The sequence below is a fragment of the Odocoileus virginianus genome, chromosome 30 (genome assembly GCF_023699985.2).
Source record: "Odocoileus virginianus isolate 20LAN1187 ecotype Illinois chromosome 30, Ovbor_1.2, whole genome shotgun sequence".
NCBI classification, from domain to species: Eukaryota; Metazoa; Chordata; class Mammalia; order Artiodactyla; family Cervidae; genus Odocoileus; species Odocoileus virginianus.
Genome location: NC_069703.1, coordinates 39215936 through 39226964, shown reverse-complemented (window position 1 = coordinate 39226964; position 11029 = coordinate 39215936). Strand labels below are relative to the sequence as shown.

General features: G+C 41.0%; 1 non-coding gene across 1 annotated transcript; it reads left to right on the top strand.

Moving 5' to 3' along the window:
• The first annotated feature begins 6664 nt into the window (after positions 1-6664).
• On the top strand, positions 6665-6771 carry LOC139032289 (U6 spliceosomal RNA). Its single transcript, XR_011484824.1, has one exon. It is a non-coding gene; the product is annotated as a U6 spliceosomal RNA (small nuclear RNA).
• The last annotated feature ends 4258 nt before the right edge of the window (positions 6772-11029 follow it).

Here is an 11029-nt window from a genome sequence, read left to right as displayed (position 1 = left end):
AAAGTTGGTTTTTCTGTGAGGAAGCGACCCTCGAAGGCCGAGCGACCTTAAACCTGCTTCCCAGTTGCAGATGGCACACTACCCCTCTTATGGGAGGGAACACAAACGGGAGTCACAGAGCCCTCAGGGAAAGTTCAAAGGGACCCTGCCCTGAGAGAGAAAGCCCCTCACCTGCTCATCCTCTTCTGTTATCAGTCTACAAGAAAGAGTACCCAGAGAACAAAAATATCCACAAAAAATCTGATCCCCGGAGAAAGAGATTTACCCTTTGGCGGTTGCAGGCAGGAGAATCTACAATTCTTTTTCAGGGACATCGCTGGCCCCCGTGATAATGTTAGACTGTGGATTTTCTTTCCAAGAAAAACACACTTCACACATCTACACAAAATTTTACTGTTCTTTCAATGAGCCCTTACCTGGAGAAGGAAGGAAATTAATGCTCTTTAAATACCTGCTGTAGACTGCGTTTTGTTGTCAAACATTAAAGACTTTCAGCATCAAAATAGCTGTCACTTTACAACTGAGGAAACAGAGGTTAAGGCATGTGCCCAAGGTCACAAAGCTATTAAAGAAGTTTGTCTGACATTGAGAGGAACATAATAGTGTCCCTCCAACCCTAAGAGAAATTTGTATTGAGGAAGTCTAAAGGATGGGGGTGGCACTCGTAGTAAAGAACCTGCCTACCAAAGCTGGAGACACAGGAGATACAGGTTCTATCCTTGGGTTGAGAAGATTCCCTAGGGGAGGAAATGGCAACCCACTCCAGTATTCTTTCCTAGAGAATCCCATGGACAGAGAAGCCTGGTGGGTTTACAGTCCATGGGGTCGTAAAGAGTCAGACAGGACTTAGCCACTGAGCACACACACATATACACAAAGGGTGGGCAGAAGCATTTTTCATCAGAGGCAAACCTGACCCCTGCAAGCATATTTGATATGGGACAGCCCATCTCCTATAAGCTTTTGTTTTTGCAAATAGTAGTAAACAGATGAAGAATGCACTCTTAAGGGTCAACCTGATACCATCCACTCCCTGGATATAGGAAGCTTTAGTGGACTCAGTAGTAAAATAAGTGATAACATATCTTGGATGTTGCACCATAATTTTGCCAAAAGTGCTCAAAATACTTTTTTCCTGCCCATAATCACATTTATGGTTGGAATGGATAAGGTGAGGTACCAAATATGATAGATTTCTGGCAGAATCCAGGTTCAGAGCATAGATCCCACCAAAGGAAAAAAAGTAACCTGGTAAGCCTTTTTAAAAAAAGAAAAGAAAGATTACTTAGTTAACTTCATGACCCAGATTTATGTGTAAGCTATAAGAAGTTGCCTAGCCTACCCTTTTAGGCGTGTATGGTAAAAATAGGATTAGACTAGGAGTCATAACCTGGGAGGGGGAGTGACTAAATACAGGCCTCCTCAACAGATTTATGACTCTAGGTAAATTACTAAAACTTTCAGAGAGTCCCTCATTTGGTGAAAGGGATAATAATATCTACCTAACAGGTTTGTTGCAAAGATAAAGTTCCATAAATCAAAAAACAAAAACATTAAAGCAAATCTGGTACATTTTAAGTTTCTTTCCTATAATCCCATTAAGGGATGATAGTGAAAATTCCCTCCTTTCAATAATATTTTCTTAGTGCCTGTAATTTTGATTAGTCCCTTTGGGATTACTTTCTGTCCTACAGGAGTTCCCAGTTAAAAGGCAGATATCCTGGGAGGAAGGATAGTCTCTAAACCTGAATTAGTTCACAAGATTGGCTTTAACAGGCCCCTGAACAGAACACACAATATTGATATATATTTAGGGACTTTTGGTGGTTCAGTGGCCAAGACTCCTGGATACCACAGCAGGAGGCACAGGTTCAATCCCCAGTCAGAGATCTAGATCCCACATGCTGCAACTAAGACACAGCACAGTAAAAAAAAAAAAAAAAAAAAAAAAATTAAGACATATAGGACTTCCCTGGTGGTGCAGTGATTAAGAATCCACCTGCCAATGCAGGCGACACAGGTTTGATCACAGATGCAGGAAGATTCCACATGTTGTGGGAAATACTAAACTTGTTTGCCACAACTAAACCTGTGCACTAGAGCCCACAGGCTGCAGCTACTGAAGCCTGAGTGCCCTAGAGCCCATGCTCTGCAATGAGAGAAGCCACCACAATGAAAAGCCTCTGCATCCACCCGCCACAAGTAGAGGAAGCCCGCTTGCAGCAAGAAAAAACCCAGCGCAGCCAAAAAGGGGGAAAAAAAGGCATATAATTAATCATTGGGAAGAGGGAGAGGAAGTCTGGAGTGTGGGGTATCATCTTAGGGTGGCAGAGAAAAGAATACTGTGTCAGAAATGACTTTGGATTCTAGTTTCTCCTCTACCACTAGGTGCATAGACCATTCAGTCCCTCTACTAACATAACAAGTATTTATTGAGGGCGAGGAGTGTGTTAAGGCTGTATATGTTATCACCCTGCTTATTTAACTTATATGCAGAGTACATCATGAGAAACACTGGGCTGGATGAAGCACAATCTGGAATCAAGATTGCTGGGAGGAATATCAATAACCTCAGATAGGCAGATGACACCACCCTTATGGCAGAAAGTGAAGAAGAACTAAAGAGCCTCTTGATGAAAGTGAAACAGGAGAGTGAAAAAGTTGGCTTAAAGCTCAACATTCAGAAAACTAAGATCATGGCATCTGGTCTCATCACTTCATGGCAAATAGATGGAGAAACAGTGGCTGACTTTATTTTTGGGGCTCCAAAATTCCTGCAGATGGTGATTGCAGCCATGAAATTAAAAGACGTTTGCTCCTTAGAAGGAAAGTTATGACCAAGCTAGATAGCATATTAAAAAGCAGACAGACCTTGCCAACAAAGGTCCATCTAGTCAAGGCTATGGTTTTTCCAGTAGACATGTATGAATGTGAGAATTGGACTGTAAAGAAAGCTGAGCACCGAAGAATTTATGCTTTTGAACTGTGGTGTTGGAGAAGACTCTTGAGAATCCCTTGGACTGCAAGGAGATCAAACCAGTCCATCCTAAAGGAGATCAGTCCTGGGTGTTCACTGGAAGGACTGATGTTGAAGTTGAAACTCCAATACTTTGGCCACCTGATGCGAAGAGCTGACTCATTTGAAAAGACCTTGATGCTGGGAAAGATTGAAGACAGGAGGAGAAGGGGATGACGAAGGATGAGATGGTTGGATGGCATCACCAACTGATTGGACATGAGTTTGGGTAAATTCTGGGAGTTGGTGATGGACAGGGAGGCTGGCACACTGCGGTCCATGGGGTCGCAAAGAGTCGGACACGACTGAGTGATTGAACTGAACTGAACTGAGGCAATGTGCTGGAGAGAAAGTCTTGAGAGTTCACTTCCCCTTGAAGTCTATAGTCAGGGAAACTGACAGCAAACAGCTATTAAAATAATTATTCAATCACAATTGTGTAGAGTGAGTGCATGAGAAAGCATAGATGGACCTCACTTAGTCAGAAGACCAGGAACTTTTCTCTGAAGTCCTGAGCTTCAGCTAGAACCTGATAGGTGACCAGAAATTAACCAGTCTAGGAGGGAAGGAATGTGAGAGATAATGTGTGCAAAGACCTCAGGCAGGGAAGAAGCTTTGGCACTGGTGAGGAACTGAAAAAAAGGCCAGTGTGACTGGTGCATCATGAGACACAGGATGAAACTAAATGAGACTCAAGAATGGGCAGAAAGAAGAAAAATAGAGTCTTTAGTTGTTAACTACAAGCAGTGATCATCTAGTAAAGGGTTAATAGAAGCATAGTATTCTCAGGTTTATGTTTTAAGAAGTTCACTGTGATTGCAGTGTGGAAAGGAGATTCAGGGAGAGATGAGTACATGAGGAGTTAGAAGAATATTGCAGCAAGTCCAAGCAAAAGATAGTGGTCTAATACAGTGATGATGGGGAATACCTTGGCGGTCCAATGGTTAGGACTCCTCGCTCTCACTGTCAGGGGTCCAGGTTCACTCTCTGGTGGGGGAACTAAGATCCCACAAGCTGTGCGGCTTGGGGGGGAAATATATATATATATACAGAAAAGGACAAATAGACATTTTAGGTGGTAAAATGAGAGGTCTCAGTGATTGATTGGATTTGGGGAGGACATTAAAGGAGGAGATATAAACATAATATCTAGTTTAATTTGAGTGATTCAGGGGATCTGGTGCCATTTTCTTTAACTATGTTTATTTATTTTTAATATATATATATATATTTATTTATGTGGCTGCGCTGAGTCATAGTTGCAGGACATAGGATCTTCAATCTTCATTGCAGCATTCCAACCCTTAGTTGCAGCATGTGGGATCTAGTTCCCTGACCTGGGCCCCCTGCATTGAGAGCAGGTGCCATTTTCTAAAGCAGGTAATAATAGAGATGAGAAAAGATCATTAATTCACCTTTGAACAGGCTGTGCTTCAGGAGAATCTAAAATATCAGATAGGAATGTTCTGTAAACAATTAAAAGGTGGGGCTTAGTATAATCAAACTAGGAATACAAATCTTGGAATCTCTGGTAGGGGGATGTTGGTTAAAGCCAAAAGAACCCCTGAAATTTCCTCAAAAGAGCAAGAGGAGAGCCACAGGCCAAGCACCAAACTAGAGATGGAAGGGGAGAGACAAGGAGAGGAAATCATCTCCCTATTCAAAGTCTATTTCCAAAACTGTAAAATAGGGACATGGGGCTATTAATCTCAGAATAACTTCTGAGATTCCTTCTAGTTCAACCATTTTAGAAGGTAAACCTTTTAGAAGGTAAAAACCTGGAAGGTAAAAACCAAAGAAATTCTTCCGGATGTATGAAGGGGGCAGTGGGGATCAGGATCAGAGAAAGACAAGAAGCAAGCAAGGAGGCGACTTCCCTGGCTGTCCAGTGGCTAAGACTCAGGCTTCCACCTCAGGGGATAAGGTTTAATCCCTGGTTAGGACAGGTTTGATCCCTGGTTAAGACAGATTATATGTGTAATCTCCATATTACACTTTACTATGCCCATTTTACTATGGGCTGGGCTACACCCTAGCACTCTTGCTCTTTTTCTCAAATGCTTCCAGACTTCAGGAACAGCAGACTTCATTGCCCAAGTCACCCCCTTACTAAGGCATGAATGGAACATTTTTTCTTTGATAAATGTTTATATACTTCACACAACTGACAGTGTCAAACCCTGTTTTTAAAGATTTCTGCTGGTTCTCTGTAATCCACACAGTTTATAAAGCTTATGATTCCCTAGCCATGTATATTTCTCACCATGCACTCCACACTCCAGCCACATTGCATTTTTCTGAAACATACATCTTTTTCCTGGAACCCATGACTTTGCACATGCTGTTTTTTCTGCCTCCAATGTCCTTGCCATCTCCCCTCCCCAGCTCCTATTTGTCATTTGAAACCCCGATCAATGAAGCCATATTTTTTCCCTTGAGCAGAACAAAAGTGCTCTCTTTGTCCACCCATAATATTGGTCACAGTTCCTTATGGTAATCTATTTTAGTGTATTAAAGTTATCTGTTTATATCAGCATTTTTCTTCTGGAAATCTTGGACTCAGTTGAAAATCTAAACAGAGTAATGAAACTTCTCAGAAAAATGCACATACAACCAAATCTTTACCTCCAATCTCATTATGCACTCTCTTTCCCAAGTATGGGGCTTCCCTGGTGGCTCAGATGGTATCTGCCTGCAATGCAGGAGACCCAGGTTTGATCCCTGGTCAAGTAGATCCCTTGGAGAAGGGAATGGCTACCCACGTCAGTATTCTTCCCTGGAGAATTCCAGGGACAGAAGAGACTGGTGGGCTACAGTCCATGGGACTGCAAAGAGTCAGACACTACTGAGCAACTAACACTTTTGCTTTCACACTTTCCCCAAGTACATCCATTTTATCAACTGCAGGTTAAGAGAACCATCTCTCAACTTATATACTGCCTCTCCAATAAATCTATGACTGCTTATAGGACAAAGAACATTTTATTATTAATCTTTATAATCCAGTGCTTGCTAAATAAATGTTTGTTGAATTAATTTCTCTCATTCATTTCAAAATTCTCCCTAGCAATGTCAATCTCCATTTTATTAATGAAAACCTTGTGGGGCCAACCTTTGTGTTCAGAAGTTAACTGTGAAGATTTAACTAGCATAATTGAATGTTAAAGGAAAGGCACTGTGGAAATCCCAGGATAAATGGATGGTTGGCTTTTGACGTGCAGGTGTTTTATGACGTGCTGAATGAAGTTCTGAAAAGAGCAACATGAAAACAAAGCGAAAGGAAGAAAAGACCTACAGCTGGGCCAGGTGGCCTAAGGACACTAGGAATCCACAGCTTATATATACAAGGGCCCCTGTTGGGGATGTCATCAAGCGCAGAAGAGAACCAGAACCCAGAAAGAGCCAGCAGGAAAAGATCCTTGAAGTTTTCAACTCAGAGTCTAGAGGTAAAAGCCGAAAGTTTCACCAGTCCCCCAAGAAATGAGAAAGCTAATGATAATGTAATGAGTTTTTCATAAAGCTAAACTTATTCAGTGTAGAAGACTTATTTATTCTGAGATTGTTTTCCCCCTACTTTCTTGATGTGAAAATGCCCTTTCTTCTCAAATGATTTCAGTAAAAATTAGCCATTTAAAAAATAGCTAGCCCTTGCTCACTTTGGCAGCACATATACTAAAATTGGAACAGTACAGAGAAGATTAGCATGGCCCCTATACAAGGATGACATGCAAATTCACAAAGTGTTCCATATTTTTATATGTATGTCTGAGTCCCTTCACTGTTCACCAGAAACTAGCACAACATTGTTAATCAGTTATACCCCAATGCAAAATAAAAAGTTTAAAGTTTGGAAAAATAAAAAATATACACTAGATGTTGAAGATATAACAGTGAGCAAAAGAAAATAAGTTAATAAATTAATATCCTTATTTGGTAAAATATAGTGTATAGAACCCCATACTGGTTCCTTTTCTTTTTTTTCTCATACTGTTTCCTAAGACTTTTTTTTTTTTTTAATCTCTTTTACTGATCCACCGAATCTCAGAGTTTGAGCAGCACTGTGCTAGGAAACAGCTTATAGTCTTAATCTTAGACAATAGCCTAGGGGGAAAAATGGAGTATAAACAAGATTTCTGGAGATAGTGCCAAGAGAAAAATGAAGTTAGGGAGACCTGGGAAGGACTGGTTCAATTTTAAGTCTGTGCCAAGAAAAAATAGTTAAACTAATGAATGTGCCTCTAAACTATTTAACAGTGTTTTATAGTGAAATGCTTCCCTTTTGATCCTTGGGTGGCAGCTACAGAGTGTGAGAGGCAAAAATATGAGAAGCCCTGTCTACTTTGCTCAGAAAGGCTAATCAGAATGTCTTGGTCAATGGAAATGTTAACTTAGCATTTCTGAAGCATAGTGGTTCCATTTTTGTTCCTGGAGCAGGGAAATATGTTTTTCTGAGTTGGTAAAGACTTTACAATATTATAAATGTGCTGTGAAATTGGTTCCTCATGAACAAGGCACATGGGGCTGGGCTCTCAGTTCAGTTCAGTTCAGTCGTGTCCAACTCTTTGCAACCCCATGGACTGCATCACACCAGGTTTCCCTGTCCAACACCAACTCCTGGAACTTGCTCAAACTCATGTCCATCGAGTCAGTGATGCCATCCAACCATCTCATCCTCTGTCGTCCCCTTCTTTTCCTGCCTTCAATTTTCCCCAGCATCAGGGTCTTTTCCAATGAGTCAGTTCTTTGCATCAGGTGGCTAAATTATTAGAGCTTCAGCTTCAGCATCAGTCCTTCCAATGAATATTCAGGACTGATTTCCTTTAGGATGGACTGGTTTGATCTCCTTGAAGTCCAAGGGACTCTCAAGAGTCTTCTCCAACACCACAGTTCAAAAGCATCACTTTTTTGGCACTCAGCTTTCTTTATGGTTCAACTCTCACATCCGTATATGACTAATGCAAAAACCATAGCTTTGACCAAACGGACATTTGTCAGCAAAGTAATGTCTCTGCTTTTTAATAGGCTGTCTAGGTTGATCATAGCTTTTCTTCCAAGAAGCAAGTGTCTTTTAATTGCGTGGTCGCAGTCACCATCTACAGTGATTTTGAAGCCCAAGAAAAGAAAGTCTGTCACTGTTTCCACTGTTTCCCTGTCTATTTGCCATGAAGTGATGGGACCAGATGCCATGATCTTAGTTTTTTGAATGTTGACTTTTAAGCCAGCTTTTTCACTTTCCTCTTTCACTTTCATTAAGAGACTCTTTAGTTCCTCTTCACTTTCTGCCATAAGGATGGTGTCATCTACGTATCTGGGGTTATTGATATTTCTCCCGACAATCTTGATTCCGGCTTGTGCTTCATCCAGCCTGGCATTCTGCATGATGTACTCTGCATATAGACCCAGGGTTTGATCCCTTGGTCGAGAAGATTCCCTGAAGTAGGAAATGGCAAACTACTCCACTATTCTTGCCAGGATATCCTATGGACAGAGAAGCCTGGTGGGCTATAATCCACGGGGTTTCAAAGAGTCAGACACGACTGAGCAACTGCATGCACTCTGCATATAAGTTAAATAAGCAGGGCGACAGTATAGACTTGACATTATACTCCTTTCCTGATTTGGAACCAGTCTGTTGTTCCGTGTCCAGTTCTAACTGTTGCTCCTTGACCTGCATACAGATTTCAGGAGGCAGGTAAGATGGTCTGGTATTCCCATCTCTTTCAGAATTTTCCTCAGTTTGTTGTGATCTACACGGTCAAATGCTTTGGTGTAATCAATGAAGCAGATGTTTTTTCTGGAACTCTCTTGCTTTTTCTATGATCCAACAGATGTTGGCAATTTGATCTCTGGGTCCTCTGCCTTTTCTAAATCCAGTTTGAACATTTGGAAGTTCATGGTTCACGTATTGTTGAAGCCTGGCTTGGAGAATTTTGAGTATTACTTTGCTAGCATGTGAGATGAGTGCAACTGTTCAGTAGTTTGAACATTCTTTGGCATTGCCCTTCTTTGGGATTGGAATGAAAACTGACCTTTTCCAGTCCTGTGGCCACTGCTGAGTTTTCTAGATTTGCTGGCATATTGAGTACAGCACTTTAACAGCATTATCTTTTAGGATTTGAAATAGCTCAACTGGAATTCCATCACCTCCACTAGCATTGTTCATAGTGATGCTCCCTAAGGCCCACTTGACTTCGCATTTCAGGATGTTCAACTCTAGGTGAGTGATCACACCATCATGGGTATCTGGGTCATGAAGATCTTTTTTTGTATAGTTCTTCTGTGTATTCTTGCTACCTCTTCTTAATATCTTCTGCTTCTGTAGGGCCATATCATTTCTATTCTTTATTGTGCCCATCTTTGCATAAAATGTTCCCTTGGTATCTCTGATTTTCTTGAAGAGATCTCTAGTCTTTCCCAGTCTGTTGTTTTCCTCTATTTTTTTCGCACTGATCTGTTAGGAAGGCTTTCTTATCTATTAAGCTTGCTAATCTTTGGAACTCTGCACTCAGATGGATGTATCTTTTCTTTTCTCCTTTGCCTTTTGCTTCTCTTCTTTTCTCAGATAACTGTAAAGGCCTCCTCAGACAACCATTTTGCCTTTTTGCATTTCTTTTTCTCGGAGATGGTTTTGATCACTGCCTCCTGTACAATGTCACGAACCTCCGTCCATAGTTCTTCAGGCACTCTATCAGATCTAATCCCTTGAATCTTATTTCTCACTTCCACTGTATAATCGTAAGGGGTTGGGTTCTATACAGTAGGAAACAAATGAAGGAGTTCTAACCAGGGACCATGACATCAGTATCATCTCAAACAGGACCATTAACAGAGGGATAAATCAGTACTTCCTGTGACTGATGGACAGGATAGATGATTTGGGTTCTAAAATCATTTCTCAGGTAAGTTCCCTTTCTCCACATCTCCCCCTCCAGTACTTTTGAGAGATGGTGAACAGGACTGTAAGCAAAACAATCTTAAGGAGCAGCTAAAGAAGATACATTATCAGTAGAACATTATCATGATAAAATAGTTGAAAGTTTCCTTTTAGGTATTAAGATTCTCTAGCACATTTAAAGACTCTGTTTAATAAATTTGATCCATATACAATGCTTCAAATGTATCTGTTGTTTAGAGTAGAATATAAATGTTCCCTCATTGTAAAATGATGTAAACAATGCTATTGACCACGCAGGACTGTAGTGAGGATCAAGTGGATTAACAATGTAAAGTGCTTAGAACAATGCTTGGTACATAGTTATCCTTCCATAAGTATTGGCGATTATTGTTATTAATATTATTACTCATGCATCAAATATCTATCCAGCCTCTACTACATGCCAGGCACTGTTCCAGGGACTGCAGAAACAGCAGTGACTAAGAGGTGAGAAAGGTCCCTGCTCTCCTGGAGCTTCCACTCTAGTTGGGGGAGAAAAAAATACATGTATATCAGGTGATAGTAAAGGAAAGAAAAATAAAGCAGGGTAAAGGAAAGTGGGAAGCACAGTGCAGAAGGAAATTGCCACTTTTCATAGGGTGGGTAATCAAGGAAGTCCTCTCTGATAAGGGAACATGTGAACAGAGACTCGAAAGGAAATGAGGTATTAATAATAAGCTCTGCAGCTATCTGAGGGGAAGAGTGTGCTTGAGACTATTGAATCAAAAAATAAGCCACTGAAAATAAGTATTAATAGATTTGGGTTTGTAATAGGGAGTAACAGTGTCTGTTAAGAAGCCATGGTCCACCTAACACAGGCCTCAGTTCCAGTCTGGTGCTGCTGTGAGGAAATGTGGACCCAGTGTTGTCAGATCTCCTGGGCTTTGGTTTTTGTTGTTGCTATTGTTTAAAGAAAAGGTTTATCCTAAATTTTTCATGTGAACTGTTCCTATGTTTGAAACTGTGTAGGCATAAATGGAGCTTCCCTGGCGGCTCAGATGGTAAAGAATCCGCCTGCGATGCAGAAGACTGGGTTTGATCCCTGGGTCGGGAAGATCTCCTGGAGGAGGAAGTGGCAA